Genomic DNA, 17,732 nt, shown 5'->3' with positions numbered 1-17,732 from the left:
ACACGTACTTACCTGCACGCAACACGCAGGGAAAATACGTGTCTCTCGGCACGTGCGTGAATTTCACGTGAGTGTGCGTGAATTTCACGTGAGTGTGGCAGAAGCCTTAGGCTTCTGCCACACTCATGTGAAATTCACGCACGTGCCGAGAGACACGTATTTTCCCTGCGTGTTGCGTGCAGGTAAGTACGTGTCTCTGGTACGTGCGGGCCACGTGTGTTCTACGTGTGCTATCCGCGATAGCACACGTAGAACCGGTAATTATTATACTCACCTGGTCCTTGCTGCTGTCCGTGGTGCTGATCTTCGGTCTCCAGCCCTCCCGTCTCCCCGCTGCTGCTGCTGCCAGGCAGTGAAATGAATATTCTATGAGATTAATGAGCGGCGGTCGGCAGCAAGAGGCAGCAGCGGCAGAGACAGGAGGGCTGGAGAAGGTGAGTTAATGTTTTGGTTTTTTTTTCCCTGACATGTGTGTTTTCTCCGGCGCGTGTCACATGGGACCGCATCCACACTACACCCGTGTGGTACGGGTGCGGGCCGTGTGACACCCGTGCTGCCGGAGAAAACACTGACATGTCAGCGCTTTGAAAAACGCACACACGTACAAACGCACACGGACACACGTTCCGTGTGGTTTTACGTGTGTGTGCCTGCTACCATAGGGTAGCATTGCTGTACGTGTCTCCGTGCCGCCGGTACGTGTTAAAAATGACAAACACGTGCCGGCGGCACGGATGTGTGGCACTAGCCTTAGGGTGGAAACACATCTATGTGAGTAAAATCGGTCCGACTGGGCTGAAAAAAACTCGGCTGATTTTAGTTCACGTTAGGTGCGAGTGCAACGCAAGTGCGATGCTTTTTGCTCGCGTGTGTGTCGCGATTGCGATGCTAGTTTCATGTAACATCTTAATTATATAAAAGCTATTACACATGTGTCATTTAATTAACCTATGGGAATGTGATGTCACATTCATCTAATGAGCGAAGTTACTGCCACACTCGCAAATGTGAACGCTGGTGCGCGTGTGTGATGCTACTTTTAATCCCCTTCCATAGGAAATCATTGGGACAAATGGTGCGAGAAACTCGCAAAAAAGCAGCATGCTGCGATTTTATTCTCGGTCCGATTTGGACTGAGAAAAAATCGCAGATGAGAGCTGAATCATTGACTAACATGTGTCTGATTCCAATGCGAGTTTTTCTCGCATTGCTCTACTGCGAGAAACTCGCAAGTGAAAAGCAGCCCTTAGAGATTTCCTCTGCGCATTCCATGATTAAGACCTATTCAGGTTGAAACGCGTAGGAAACAGCTCCTCTGTCTTGCCTCTCCATTTTTTGTCCTGCTTGGATGGAATATTAATATTTTTATGATCAATAAAGAATCTGTTTTTTAAGAAAATTCTACTTTCTCCTGAAGTTGCTGGAATTTCTCCTTTTTCTTCATGTGTTCTCACCCAGGTCAGGGTGTTTCCGTGCACCGGAGGTAAGATTTGGGAGTGAAGAGGGGAGAGCTGAAGTTTCTTCGTTTTTGATATTGCCTTTGACCTTTTCGTGCTCCCCCTATTAACGTTATCTCTAACTGTTTTGGTTATTTAACCTGCTTATTTCCACTCCTTATGGATCTACCTTTGCACAGGAGAACTAAATTTAATTCCATTTTTAATCCTCGCAATGGCACGACTTCTACAGAGGCTACTGTTAAAGATAATGAGGAGCTTTTTCAGCTACACAGACTGTTGGAAAAACACAAATCCAGAGAAGCCAGGTTATGGTGGGATTCCACATCATTACGCTCATATGTAGACAAGAATATGATACCTCGTGGCCTAAGGATCATTAAGTCTCTGACGTTTGCTACATTCTCTGAAAATTTTCTATCAGATTGGAACACCATTCTTTCTAAATGTTCCATCCAGTTAATGGAGCTTATTATTAAGCATGAGGAACAGGAATTAGAAGCGGTTAAAAAATCTATTTTGGAAACAGAGACTTTGTTGGACAAATTTAAGGACATTTCTGATTTTACCACACTTAATGACAACTTGGACAAACATCTGAATATTTTGGATGATAAAATCGCAGAAAGGAAAAAACGTAAATTTGACAGAGACACCATGGACTACCAGACTGACAAAATTTATACTTGGAGGAATCAACAGCACCAAAGTTCGATTCTAAGATCGCAATATAAAAATAAGAGGTTTTTTCAAAAAAACTACAACAGGAAAGTCAGTTTTGGCGATACCAGTATTTCCTCAGCTACTACGAATTATTCAGTGGATATTTCTTCTGATTCTTCTTCGGAGGGAGTTACAACATCCACTCCACTTGATAAAAGGTTTAATAATAAGAAAAACCATACTTCAAAAAACGCACCAGGAGAGGAGGTCGCAAACATCGGAAATACCAGATATCCGGACCGCAGGAAACGGAAATATTAACCTGTCCAGTTTGGAACCTCTCAGCTCAGATTCTTTCACCATTTATCAGTATTATCTAAAGGACTTAGTTTCTATCCCACGAATAAATTCAATCTCTTCAACACGCTGCTGGACATTAACAAGTTGGCAAGAAATCTGACTTTGAAGTGCCATTTCACCGATAATGAAGATCCACATGATGATTCCAGTCTTAATCTGGGTTCTGATATGTTTGATTCTAATGTGATCCCTAGATTTTGTGAGTTGAAAAAACTTTCTGATTTGAGGCAGCTTGAATCAGAATCCAGAAATTATGATTTTCTTCCTGACAGGTTTATCACAAGCAATTCTTCTTTTTATCCTGTTCAGTCCAGACCATCTGTATTAGGGTACGCTCACACGAGCGTGAAAATCGGACGAGTGCAATGCGAGAAATTCTCGCATTGCACTCTGACCAATGTTAGGCAATGAGGTTGAGCTGTTGGTCAGCTTTTCTCGCATCCAGATTCTGCGAGAAAAGTGGCAGCATGCTGCAATTGTCTGCGAGAGCCGTATCCCTCGCACCCATTCAAGTGAATGGATGCGAGAGATACATCGGACTGCACTCGGATGTTATCCCAGTGCAGTGCGATCTACACACAGGCTGACAGTGGAGGAGATGGGAGGATTAACCCCTCCCTCTCCTCCACAGCGCCTGCACTCAGCTTCACAGTTGTGACCCGATCGCAAGATCGGGTTACAGTCGCATGACACCCGGCTCACACTTGCAGCAGAGCCTGAGTCGGGGGACATTAGCATATCGCATCCGATGCTCTCGTATCGGATGCCATACGCTCGTGTGAGTCCAGCCTTAGATACTTTTCAGGAACACATTGAAGAGGATTTGGTTGCTCTTGATAGGATCACAGGTGTCAGAAACAACAATCTCAACCCCCAAGAGGTTTTGGCTTTACAAGATTTACAATCTAAGGCTATGTGCGCACTTACCGGATTTTGCCGCGGATTTTCCGCGGATTTGCTGCATGTTTCGCTGCAGAAAATGTTCATAACATCTCTGCAGTGAATCACCAGCAAATCCTATGGAGAAAAAAAATCCTGTGCGCACTGGGCGGAATTTGACAGCTGCATGTTTTGCTGCGGGAATCCCGCAGCAAAAACAAGTGCATGTCACTTCTTTTCCGCACGTCGCTGCGGGATTTCACTCCATTGACTCCAATGTTAATCATGAAATCCCGCAGGGAATAACGCAGGAAGCAAATTGCAAATTGTGCGGTTCACTGCGTTTTCCTGCGTTATTCCCTGCGGTATTTCGCGGTTTACCTCCGGTAATGTGCATCGCTTGTCTGCGGTTTTGCAGGGAAGTGATGTCATTACAGGAAGAGGAAGCCGTGCAGAGAGTAAACACACACACATCACACACACACAGACATCACAGACACATAGAACACAGACACAGACACATAGAACACACATAGAAAGAAAACGGAAATATAGAAAACAAAGAACGTGGGCTCCGCTGCATATTTACCTTCCAGCCGAGGTAAGCACACAGCGGCGGCCCGGTATTCTCAGGCTGGGGAGGGAGAGGGGCAGGGATAATGTCCCCCGCCTCACTCCCCCCTCCCGCAGCCGAGAATATCAGCCGCAGCTGCCCCGGCACTGTCGCATGCATTATGCGGCAGAACCGGCGTGTCCTCGGCTCTTCTTGCCAACGTGTAGCAGTGGTGGCAAGGTAATACAAGGGGTTAATGGTGGTGGGGGACCACCGCCATTAACTCCAGGCTTGATCATGGCAGCGTCTATGTGACAGCTGACATGATCAACCCGTAAGTAAAGTGAAAAAAACACAGACACCGAAAAATCCTTTATTTTAAATAAAACAAACAAGCCTCGTTCACCATTTTATTAACCCCTCCCGCACCAAAGCTCCGGCGTAATCCACAGGTCCGACGTCCTGCGCTGCTTACATCCAGCCGCGACTGTCAGACACAGCGCTGAATGAAAGCAGCAGACAGCAGAGGTAATTACCGGTCATTTCCCACGGCCGGTAATGTGAACTCACTGCCGACCGTGGGAAATGCAGCGATCTCTCATCTATCTATCTATCTATCCCTCTATCTATCTATCTATCTATCTGTCTATCCCTCTATCTGTCTATCTGTCTATCTATCCCTCTATCTATTCTTCTGTCTATCTACTATCTCAGAATTAAATGACTTTTTTTTTTTTTTTCAATGTGCTTTATTGCATTGAATGCAATAAAGCACATCCCAACCCGCACGCGGCAAAACCGCGGCAATACCGCGAATAATACTGCGGTAAAACCGCAGCAAACCGCGGCAAACCGCATGCGGTTTTTGGGTGCGGTTTCCCGCGTTTTTTTCCCGTGGGTGCGGTAATCTTTGAGAGCATGCGGAATTTTCTCAAGAAAATTCCATTTCCCAGTGCGCACAAGGCCTAACACTGGTTTAATTATCAGGGAAGCCGACAAGGGGGGAGGGGTTGTTGTTTTGGATGCACTTTTGTATTTTAAAATGAACCATGCCATTTTGTCTGATGATCATACGTATTTACATTTACAAGGGGACCCAACTAATTTCTTTAAGGTAAAGATGGATAAAATGCTTTAGGCTGGTTTGGAGGGGGGCATTTTTACACAAAAATTTTTTGATGATCTTACAGTGGATCATCCTGTGATTCCTGTGTACCATGCCCTCCCCAAACTACATAAAGGTATTTTTCCCCCTCCATTTAGGCCCATTATATCCGGCATTGGTTCCCTTGGTGAAAAACTTGGTGCTTGGTTGGATCATTTTTTGCAGCCTTTAGTTAGAGAATTGCCAGGTTTTCTCAGAGACACTAAATCTCTTATCAATAATTTGAACTCCATATCCTGGCAGGGCAACTACATGTGGCTGACATGTGATATTGTTAGTCTTTATCCTTCTATTCCACATCATGTAGCTTCTGATTGTTTGCAGTTGTTTCTTAGAAAACACAGTTCATATCCCATTCACACACAAAATTTTATCATTACTGCAATTAACTTTTTATTAACGCACAATTATTTTTCTTTTGATGAAAAGTTTTTTCTGCAGAAATGTGGCGTTAGCATGGGAGGGAAATTCTCTCCCTCCCATGCCAATATTGTTGTAGCCATTTTTGAGGAATTTTACATTTTCAGATCATATAATTTTTTACACACGTTACATAGATGATGTATTAATTATATGGAGAGGGGATGAGGTCACTGCACATTCTTTCATTAACCATCTCAACCAAAATTCCTTTAATCTCAAATTCACATTTCAAACAAATTCCACCAGCATTAATTATCTAGATGTCACTTTGATAGGGAAGGGCAGTGTAGTGGAGATCCTTCCTTACCATAAGGACACGGACTCCAACTCCATTTTAATGGCCAGTTCATGTCATTCTCCGCATGTCATTAAAAATATTCCGCTTGGTGAACTTATTAGGTTAAAGCGCAACTGTTCCTGTCCAGAGGCTCTACAAGTGGAAATGGATTGTGCTGTTACCAAGCTCAAACACAGGGGCTACCCGAAATGGTGTCTAGATCGGGCAAAAATGATAGTTAATAAAATAGATAGATCGGATTTATTTAGAGATAAATAAGAACAATTTTAGTAGGAATAATGGTGTGATGTTTACAACGAATTTTTCTCCTCAATTCCATGATATAGTAAAAATAGTACAAAAACATCTGCCTATTTTACTTAGTGATGATTTAATAAATCGGATATTCACTAAAAATAAAATTAATTTTGTAGCCAGAAGAGCCCCTAATCTTGCCAATATTCTATCACCCAGTTTGGTTGTAAGCAAAAAGGACAATGCCATCTCTAAAAATTGGTTATCCTGCACAGGTTTTTTTGGCTGTGGGCACAATTTTTGCATCTCGTGCAAACATGCAAAAAAATGCAAATCATTTACATCTAATTATACAGGACTTTCCTACAATATTAACAGCTTTATAAACTGCAATACCCCAAATGTGGTTTATTTGATTGAGTGTATTTCCTGTCACGTTCAATATGTTGGCTGCACGAGTTGTCCCCTCAAACAAAGAATACGTAGACACATGTCAGACACATTAAATACATCTGCGGTAAATGTGTCTGCTGTTTCTAGACACTTTGCCTCTGTTCACAATAGATGTCTTGACAATCTTGTTTTCACAGGCATTGAGAAAGTTTCCAGACCTAAAAGGGGTGGGGATCTTAAAAGAAAGATTCTTAATAGAGAATCTTTCTGGATCTTTAAATTGGGCACGAGAATGCCGCATGGTCTGAATATGAGGAGAGATCTTGTTATGCAGTATACTTGAATTCCTGAATTATTTGTTCTTTATAGGACATACCTTTTTCAGTACCAATAACTATATCATATTATACTGTAGTAATTATTGGATATTTGATGGTTCAAGGTTATTCCTTTAGTATTTGAATTTAAATTTTCATTATATAGCAATATGGACATTAACAAATTTTTTTTTTTGTGTGTCCATGTCAGGAGGAAAACAATCTTTCTTGTCTTTAAAGAGCCCCTTCTCTATGGATTATACCGGGCATATATTTATTTCTTATCATGTGATCTCTCTGGTTACTTCTGCTTTTAATCAGTTTATATATATATATTGGTGTTTTTTCCTTTATTTTCTGTTGTTGTGCTGACTTTTTGGTGCAGTGTCTCAGTTTCTATTCTTTCTTTTTTTTTCTTTCTCCTCTCTGTGCTCTCCACATTAAATGGGCTGGGTGGTAACACATCCAATCAATTCAACCTGTTCTTGTTGTGCACAGACTTTAAATACTGTCTGAGGCTTCTGCCACACTCACGTGAAATTTACGCACGTGCCGAGAGACACGTATTTTCCCTGCGTGTTGCGTGCAGGTAAGTACGTGTCTCTGGTACGTGCGTGACACGTGTGTTCTACGTGTGCTATCCGCGATAGCACACGTAGAACCGGTAATTATTATACTCACCTGGTCCTTCCTGATGTCCGCGCTGCTGTCCGTGGTGCTGATCCTCGGTCTCCAGCCCTCCCGTCTCCCCGCTGCTGCTGCTGCCAGGCAGTGAAGTGAATATTCAATGAGAATAATGAGCGGCGGTCGGCAGCAAGAGGCAGCAGCGGCAGAGACAGGAGGGCTGGAGAAGGTGAGTTAATGTTTTGGTTTTTTTTCACTGACATGTGTGTTTTCTCCGGCACGTGTCACACGGGACCGCATCCACACTACACCCGTGTGGTACGGGTGCGGGCCGTGTGACACCCGTGCTGCCGGTGAAAAAACGGACATGTCAGCGCTTTGAAAAACGCACACACGTACAAACGCACACGGACACACGTTCCGTGTGGTTTTAAGTGTGTGTGCCTGCTACCATAGGGTAGCATTGCTGTACGTGTCTCCGTGCCGCCGGTACGTGAAAAAAATGACAAACACGTGCCGGAGGCATGGATGTGTGGCACTAGCCTTAGGCTGCTTTCACACATCCGGCTTTTGCAATGCGGCACAATCCGGCACTTTTCAGGAAAACCGCAACCGTTTTTTTGGCTGCCGGTTGCGTTTTTCCTGCATAGACTTTAATTAGTGCCGCATTGTGCCGCATGGGCTTGCGTTCGGTCCGGTTTTTGCCGCATGCGGCAGATTTAGCTGATGCGGCGGCCGGATGGAACGTTCCCTGGCACGTTTTTTGCTCCGGCAAAAAAAAACCGCATCGCGCCGCATCCGGCCGATGCAGTGCTTTTCTCAATGCATCCCTATGGATGCCGGATGCGGCGCGATGCGGCAAAAACCGTATCCGGCCGCCGCATGCGTTTTTTGCCACTGCGCATGCTCAGTAGCATGCCGCAAGCGGCAAAAACCGGACCGGCCGCATGTAAAAAACTTATGCAAAGGATGCGGTGTTTTCACCGCATCCGTTGCATAGGCTTCACAGCCGGATTGAGCCGCAGTGCTCAAACCGGATGTGTGAAAGTAGCCTTAGAGATTTCCTCTGCGCATTCCATGATTAAGACCTATTCAGGTTGAAACGCGTAGGAAACAGCTCCTCTGTCTTGCCTCTCCATTTTTTGTCCTGCTTGGATGGAATATTAATATTTTTATGATCAATAAAGAATCTGTTTTTTAAGAAAATTCTACTTTCTCCTGAAGTTGCTGGAATTTCTCCTTTTTCTTCATGTGTTCTCACCCAGGTCAGGGTGTTTCCGTGCACCGGAGGTAAGATTTGGGAGTGAAGAGGGGAGAGCTGAAGTTTCTTCGTTTTTGATATCGTTAAACCACTGGTACTTTTTTAACACTCTTCTCGGTACCCGCTCACTGGGAGGCTGGTAATCAATGGCGGCGGCTGGCACCACTTGCTCATTTACCATAGCGAGCTGTTTCACATCTAGGGCATACCAGCCCCGCTTGCTCCAGTGCCACGTGCAGGTGATCACCTCCCCTGGCTCCAGGTTATGGCCCGGGTGATCCCTCGGGAGATGTTGCTCGATATCTCTCCGAGCTACAAACACTTCTTCAGGGAGGCTTGTTTCCCAGAGGAAACCCCCCCCTTTTCAGGGTCGAAGCGCCGCATGTGGCCCCTTCGTTGCGGCCCTCGAACACGAAAGGTGGCTTTCCCTAAATTTTCCTTTTCCCTCCGTGTACGGGCAACGATCTCCCGCTGCCGTTGATCTGGAGTTGTCATTTCCGGTGTCAGCTTTCACTGGTGTCGTTCCCAGTAGGGGGTGTCAGCGTCCGGCTTTGGCTCCCTAGCTGGCTTTGGTTTTATGTGGACTCTTGCGGCCCCAACAGCCGTCAGGATGCCGCGCGGCAGTGGAACCGGTGGATCTTTGGGCTCCACTTCCATCTTGGCAGGTTGAAGAACCGACTGTTCTGCAGCTGGGGTTGCAGGGTCCAGGTGCTCCGCCTCTGAGGACGGGCCCAGTGATGTGGCCAGGTCTGGTCTGGCCGGTGTCCGGATGACCGCTGTCGTAACTAGGACGAGGGACAGAACCTGGGTTTCTGCAGCTGGGGCGTCATATGAAGACACTGTAGGTTCCGCGACCGGGGTAGTAGTGGGCAGCTCGGCGTCTGCCGAGGACGGGGTAGGTGACGGTGGAGTGCTCACCGCGAGTGTGGGCGGTCCGGATCCCTCAGCCGCTGTGGCCGGATTTGGGCATTCAGTTGGGACTGGGTAACCGCTTACCCTCTCTTCACGTGGGATCTCAATCTCACGGGCTCGCACCGCCATCGCCAGGCTCATCTCTTCCCTCCAGTGATTCAAGATGAATAGGAACTGCGTCCGCATTCTCCTACACAGGTGCTCTGTCTCCTCCTCGATCCATGTCGCGGTCCCGGTAACAGCATGTTCCGGTGACCAGCTCCTCTCCGCCATCTTTCCTCTGCGTTGTCCAGGAACGGTATGGCAGAGTCCTGGCATCCCTGCTTCTCTTCCGCTGTAGTTTACATTCCGGCACGCCCCCTCTGTTTTCACTCAGCACTCCTTCACACGCTGTGGCCCTCTGGGAACTTCTGGTTCCGGCTTCACACTCGGGACGAAGGGCAAGGCTTCTGCTTTGCGCGCTTTCGCGGGGAAGATGGCGTTTTGGAGTGAAAAGATGGCGGAAGATGTCGGAATTGGCGGAAAAGGAATTGCGACTCGCGGTTTTCGGCTTTCAAGGCGCACGTCACCCAGGTAAGTGGGTCCTGCTCGTATCCTGTTCATGACGCCAAGAATTTTGAGGTGTGCCGCCCCCACGTCAGCAGCCGGGCTGCTCGGGTCCGGATCCGCAATGGCTCGAGGGGTCTTCGGACCCAGGGGTCGGGGTCGTGCGGCCACTCAAATAAAAGGGGGAGTATTTACACGGGGCTGTTTGATTAAAGTTTGTGACGCCACCCGTGGTGCGTGGTAAGATGGAGTACCACCACTGTGATTGGTAGTTTGGGGACTGTTGGGGCCAATTCAGCACCTCTACTTCATTGTCATTGAACCATTTCTTCTCCTATCTCGACATATGCTTTGGGTCATTGTCCTGTTGGAACACTATGTTGCCCTTTTCATACCGTGTATGAAGTAACTTGTCTTGTAAGATACTCGTATATAGCTCAGCATTAAGACCACCATCGATCTTGGTCAAGAATCCAATGCCTTTGGCTGTGAAACAACCCCATATCGTCAGGTTTCCTCCACTGAACTTGACAGTTCCTTCAATTTCTCAATACATTAGCCCAATTCCCAATTTCTTCCAGACCCATTTGCACCCATCAGAGCCTAGTCGATTGACTTTCATCTCATTGCTTCAAACCACCCATTTCCAATCTTCTACTGTCCACTTTTTGTATTTTTTATGGGCAAAGTGGTAGATCCCAGATTCAACATAAGCCAACAGCATGGTGCTCCATAGTTACATAGTTCCTTAGGTTGAAAAAAGACCTAGGTCCATCTAGTTCAACCTTCAGCTAAAAAGGCCAACACAATTCTGGGATGTATCAAGACAAGATCTAGATCTAGAAAGGTAATTATTCCCCTATACTCTGCTCTGGTCAGACCCCACTTGGAATACTGTGTACAGTTCTGGGCGCCCCAATTCAAGAAAGACAATATATTTGAGAAAGTCCAGAGAAGAGCAACCAAGATGGTAGAAGATCTGTAAACCATGTCATATGAAGACCGGCTAAAAGAACTAGAGAGAAGGCTGAGAGGAGACTTCATAGTGGTCAAATATCTGAAAGGTAGTGACAGTGCAGCGGAAACTACCCCATTCTCATTAGCTCAAGGAGGTACAAGAAGCAATGGAATGAAACTAAAAGGAAGGAGATTCAGATTAGACATTAAGAAACTTTCTGTCAGTGAGGGAAGTCAGGGAGTGGAACAGGCGACCACAGGAGGTGGTGAGGGCAGTCAGAGTGGAACAGGCGACCACGGGACGTGGTGAGGGCAGTCAGAGGGTGGAACAGGCGAACACGGGAGGTAGTGAGCTCTCCATCAATGGAAATCTTCAAGTAGAAGCTGGATAAACATATAGCTGGGATGATTTATAAAACCTGCACTCGCAGGGGGTTGGACCCGATGGCCCTTGAGGTTCCTTTTATCTCTACCAGTCTGATTCTATGACTAACATTATAAAGGTCTGGTTAAGCAAAGAATTTAGCACTAAATTGTAACGCCGTTACCGGCATCCCCCAACTGTCCAGCCCCCCCCACACACACACACATTCACTCATCTGGCCACTCTGTGGCATCTGCCCTGTCCCCGGTCCCTGCCAGGTCCCTGGGCTTGCACAAGTCGTGCAGGCCTTGAAGGAGAACACCTATTCTTAAAGGGCCGGTGCACCCTAACCTGGAAGAAGCAATAGGTATTTAAGACATCCTCCCTTTATAGGAGATGCCTGGGGAACGTAGTCTATCTTTAACAGACGCATTGCTAGTTGTCAGGTCCCTTGTGCCGATGCTGCTGTATTGCTGTGTGCTGTATCTCTGATACATGTCTGTATTCCAGTACCTGATGTATCCACTGCTGTACCAGCGGCATCTGCAGTACACACTGCTGCACCAATCCGTACCAGTTGTATGTGCCGTACCTGCTGGTGTACTTGTGACGCCCTGGACTAGCCAGGTAGTCACAGGTAGACCCCCGCACTACACCTGTCCCCCAATAAAGTAACATCAGCCAACCATTAAAACCTAGTCACCTCCCTCAGTGCTTGATGGACACACAAGGGGGCGGAGCCAGGCGGTTGGCCACGCCCACCGAGGAGTTCAGAGGGCCTGAGGCAGGAAAACAGTCAGTTTTCAGTGAGGAGTTGAGTTCAGTTGAGTGGAGTTGAGAGTAGAGGAGAGAGGAGTCTGACAGGTGCCGGGGTTGGAGCCCGGGCACCTTTGGCTAGGAGGCAGACGGTGGCATTAGCCTGCAGAAGCCGGGAAGATGGCTCGGTGGAACCGTGGTGGACCGGGACAGGGTAGTGGCCCGCCGGTACCGACCCGGGGAACCGAATCGGAAACGGGGTACTCAGACCCTGAAACGAGGTCCAGAATCCAATGGACTAAGTTAATTAACTGATTGCGGTCTGGACTATAGGTCCTTTCCCACCCAAGTCCCGACTGAAGACAACAGCCCACCAAGGGGGATAGAAAGCCGTCGCACAGGCAGAGAGATCCCACGGGCCAGCGTCTACGGACAAAAGTACTCTCCCGACATTCACAAAGTCAGGGAGCGGACTCCCGTCGCTGAAGCGCAGGCAGCCCAAATACACAACACGGTGCAGGAGAAAGGCCAAGACCACCGAACCGGGTGGGGGACCAGACGCAGCCGGCTGCGGGCACCGACCACCATCAACTTTGTTTACCAGAGACTTGTGTGTGTCAATAACAGTGAGTACAACAGTGCCATCCGGCCGCGCACTGCCCTGCACCGCCCAGCTACCCCCAACGGGTCCCGGGGCTACCATCCCTGCCCATGGAGGGGTTAACAACTTGCTGCATAAACATCTCCCCCGGGTGCCCCGTAACTGCAGCGGTGGTGTCTACCTTCACCACATTCCATAGGTGGCGTCACGAACTCAAGCGCGGCTTCGGCCGTGCACCTACCTAACCCCCCACGAAAAAGCGCCAGCTTCCCCTTTCAGAGCGACGTGACCTCAGGTCCGGAGGCGCTCGAGCCACCCACCAACGAGCCCGGATCCGAGCGGCTCGGCTGCAGCCGAGCGCGGGGCGGTACACATCGACTCTTCTGGCGTCACGAACAGGATACTTACCTATTCACTTACCTAGTGAAGTGAAGTAAGCGGTAATCAGTTGCGAAATTTGCAGAATCCGCCATCTTGCCGCCATCTTTTGGCGCAAAGATTCCCGCCAGAGTCTTCTTACCCGCAGAAAGGGTGTGAAAAACTGAAGCCCCGTCCCCTGGGAACGCGGCCATGCAGAAAAGCGAGAAGTCGAAAAGCGAAACTGATCGGCCGAAGAAGGGAGTGCCGCGAAAAGACCAAGGGGGAGCAGATGGAGGATGTCTGCTCCCAAGCCTGATGCCGGCCCTGGTGACAGCAGCCAACCTACAAAACCCTTGTCACCTCTCTCAGTGTTCAATGGTCACACCGGGGGGTGGTGCCAGGCGGTTAGCCACACCCACCTAGGAGTCCAGAGAGCCTGAGACAGGAAACACACAGTCAGTTTTAAGTTCAGTTCAGTCAGTACAGTGAAGTGGAGCGGCGTTCTAGTTCAAGTGCAACAGGCCTGAGGCGTCAGGTCTGCAGCGACAACACTGACCGGTGCCGGGGTCGTAGCCCTGGTACCGTGGCAAGGAGACAGACAGTGACTGCCGCCTGCAGGAGTCGGGAAGATGGCTGGTGGAACCGTAAGGGACCGGGACAGGGTAGTGGCCCGCCGGTACCGAACCGGGGAACCAACTGGAAACCGGAGCACCAGGAAGGGTACTCAGACCCAGAACGAGGTCCAGAAGCCACTGGACCATGTCGAATTCACTGATTGAGGTCTGGACCTTAGGTCCTTTCCTGTCCCAAGACCCGAAAGACGGCAACAGCCCACCGAGGGGGATAGAAAGCCACCGCACAGGCAGAGAGATCCCACGGGCCAGCGCTTGCAGGCAAACGGGTTCCCCAACACACATCAAGCCGGTGAGCGGACTACCGTTGCTGAAGCATAGGCAGTCAAGTTCTACTAAAGAGGTACAGGAGAAAGGCGGGAACCACCAACCTGAGAAAGGAGCAAAGCGCAGCTAGCTGCGGGCACCGACCACCATCCTTTTTGGTTTACCAGAGACTCCGGTGTATCTGTCATAGTGAGTACAACAGTGCCCTCAGGCCGCGCACCGCACCACACCATCTTGCCCGTACCTCACAACCACCGGGCCCCGGGACCATCACCCCCTGCCCACGGAGGGGTCAACACCAGGCTGCATAACACCGTCCCCAGGAGCCTAGTTAACGGCAGTGGTGGTGTCCACATTCACCACAACCCGTGGGTGGCATCACGAACTTAGATCTCTAAATGCCACGGCCCAGGCCGTGAACCTTCCCCACCGAAATCTCTACACGTAGCGCCAACTCCCCTTCAGAGCGACGTGACCCCCGGGTCCGGGAGGAGCTCGAGTCACCCACTGACGAGCACGGACCTGAGCGGCTCAGCAGCCGGCCGAGCCCCGAGGCGGTACAAATGCCGCCGGTGAGGAGGCGGTTACAGCTCCCGCTCCGGTCGCAGGAGCGGCGGGTCCAGAGGCTCCGGTGGTGACTCCCCGTGCAGCAGCTGGCAGTGAACCGCCTGCCGCAGGCAGGATGTCAGCCCCGGCAGTCCGCCCGGCCGTGACAGGAACGGCACCCGGCCCGGAAGACCCCGTAGGTGCCTTCTCAGAACCGGAGACGACAGATGGCAGCAGCTCAGGGGATGATACGGAGTCCGTCTCAGAGGATGACGCCCCGCTCGTCATTGGCGTCTTTGGAAACACGATGATTGCGCTCTGTAGGTACTGTCGGCAGCTGGGGTACTTTGCAGGCATGTGTCCTGAAAATGGCCGGCCTTAAAGGAGCCGGAAACCGCCGCAAGGTTGAAGTTTTAAAGTTGATGTTCCTGATGTTTTAAAGTTTACAATGAACAAGGCTGAGAACTTGCAAGCCACCCAAAAACTTTTGGGCTTGTAAATAATCCCGGACCACCCTTTCAGGTCCTACAGTCCCCGTGGAGGCTGGTTGGAGGAAGGGCCTGCGGCAGAGGAGGCCAAGGTCCCGTCACCATGGGAACCAGTGACTGCCATCCGGGTCAGGGGTCTCCCTCAGGGGCCTCTGTGAGACTGCCGGGTATGGAACTTTGTACCCAGCCTGTATGGGCAATACCCGGACCTGAACCCGATCCCTGGACTGGGGAAAAGGGGTGCTGACCTGTTTTTAGACGCAGCATCAAGGTTTAGGTTTGCTTGGGTGGGCAAATGAAAGGACCCGGTCCCGTCCCATTCCCGGTTAATAAAAGTGTTTCCTTTTATATGTTTGCAACGTTTAAGTAACATGCCTCCCGCAAGGGAAGAAACACAAATATGCTTGATTGTAAATACTATTATTATAATTGTACATATGTTCTCTTTTATCTTTTTCAGTTACAAAAGAAACGGTGGTTTATAATAGGGGGTGCCCGGGAAAATTTAACAAAATCTGGGGTTTGTGGAATTCTTCTCCAGACACACTTGCGGAGGTTTGAGGGAGATTATGCGGATAATGGTGGTTCCCGCTAGATGTTGGGATATGAAACACTGTCCAATGGTATATTGAGATATAATAATGCAATGTAGCTGTTGTTGTTGTTCTTTCTTTTCTCCTTTTTCTCTTCCTTTTTCTATCTTGTTTTCAAAATATGGTCATGCTGATACAGCTGTTCTTATGCTCAATATAAATTTAGATATATATGCAAATGATAAGAAGTTTGGACAATAACATTGTTCTATGTTAAGTGCTAAAGATATTATGGACTTTATATGACTGTTCATTGTTATATTTAAATATTACTATCTATATACTGAGCTATCTTTATATGGCAAATGTCAGTTGTACCATGTTTGAAATTGTTAATAAAACGAAGTTAAAAAAAAAAACAAAAAACGGTGGTGGTCGGACAGCCCGCGGACGGTCTGTAGTTAACCAAGGGGGAGTGTGACACCCTGGACTAGCCAGGTAGTCACAGGTAGACCCCCGCACTACACCTGTCCCCCAATAAGGTAACATCAGCCAACCATTAAAACCTAGTCACCTCCCTCAGTGCTTGATGAACACACCAGGGGGCAGAGCCAAGCGGTTGGTCACGCCCACCGAAGAGTTCAGAGGGTCTGAGGCAGGAAAACAGTCAGTTTTCAGTGAGGAGTTGAGTTCAGGTGAGTGGAGTTGAGAGTAGAGGAGAGTAGAGAGAGAGGAGTCTGACAGGTGCCGGGGTTGGAGCCCGGGCACCTTTGGCTAGGAGGCAGATGGTGGCCTTAGCCTGCAGGAGCCGGGAAGACGGCTCGGTGGAACCGTGGTGGACCGGGACAGGGTAGTGGCCCGCCGGTACCGACCCGGGGAACCGAATCGGAAACCGGAGCACACAGGGGGGTACTCAGACCCTGAAACGAGGTCCAGAATCCACTGGACTGAGTTAATTAACTGATTGCGGTCTGGACTATAGGTCCTTTCCCACCCAAGTCCCGACTGAAGACAACAGCCCACCGAGGGGGATAGAAAGCCACTGCGCAGGTAGCGTCTGCGGGCAAAAGGGCTCTCCCGACATTCACAAAGCCTGGGAGCGGACTCCAGTCGCTGAAGCGCAGGCAGCCCAAATACACAACACGGTGCAGGAGAAAGGCAAAGACCACCGAACCTGGGGGACCAGACGCAGCCGGCTGCAGGCACCGACCACCATCAACTTGGTTTACCAGAGACTTGTGTGTGTCAATAATAGTGAGGACAACAGTGCCATCCGGCTGCGCACCGCCCTGCACCGCCAAGCTACCCCCAACGGTTCCCGGGGCCACCATCCCTGCCCACGGAGGGGTAACAACTTGCTGCATAAACATCTCCCTCGGGTGCCCCGTAACTGCAGCGGTGGTGTCTACCTTCACCACATCCCGTGGGTGGCGTCACAAACTCAAGTGCGGCTTCGGCCGTGCACCTACCTGACCCCCCACCAAAAAGCGCCAGCTTCCTCGTTCAGAGCGACATGACCCTGGGTCCGGAGGCACTCGAGCCACTCACCAACGGGCCCGGATCCGAGCGGCTCGGCTGCAGCCGAGCACGGGGCAGTACATACTCATCCATACCAGCTGAGCCTGCCTCATCAGCCGTACTGGCTGCACCTGTCATATCTGAGACTGTCAGTGTCCATACCCCTGTTGTCGCAGCACCAAGTTTCCTTGAGTGACACCTGGATGCTACAGACAACCAAATCCATACTAATCATCAGAGGCTCTGGTGAATATCCAGGGTGTGCCAAAGTCACGCACCTCAGGTGTACTGTGTGCTGCAACCAGGTAGGTCCATCTCCGCTCACACTCACAAGCATTATATAAATATACAAATTCTGCTTGATTGGAGGGCATGGGGGGACATAAAAGGTTCCCTTTAACAAATGTCTGTGCAAAATAAAACTTTTGCCCAGTGGGCAAAAATGTTAAAAATACTCAACCATAGCTACAATAGCTACCTGGATCCAGCACAGGCTACTTGGTTCTGTTTGCAGACACAAGAAATGGGGATCTTACTGTGCCACCAGCCAACAAGTCGCTATGGCCCGTGAGTAGCTACAGAAATCAGTAGATTTGAGAAGCATATCAACAAATGTTTTATGATA

At 49.1% G+C, this 17,732-nt stretch overlaps 1 protein-coding gene across 2 annotated transcripts in view; it reads right to left on the bottom strand.

Moving 5' to 3' along the window:
• Window positions 1–17,732, bottom strand: part of LOC142301944 (C-type lectin lectoxin-Lio3-like) — a 57,787-nt gene that overhangs the window by 28,928 nt on the left and 11,127 nt on the right. The window lies entirely within an intron of this gene.

Source organism: Anomaloglossus baeobatrachus, chromosome 4 (assembly GCF_048569485.1).
Source record: "Anomaloglossus baeobatrachus isolate aAnoBae1 chromosome 4, aAnoBae1.hap1, whole genome shotgun sequence".
Taxonomy (NCBI): Eukaryota; Metazoa; Chordata; class Amphibia; order Anura; family Aromobatidae; genus Anomaloglossus; species Anomaloglossus baeobatrachus.
The sequence above is the reverse complement of the archived record's forward strand: the minus strand, read 5'-3'. Positions and strand labels throughout refer to the sequence as shown.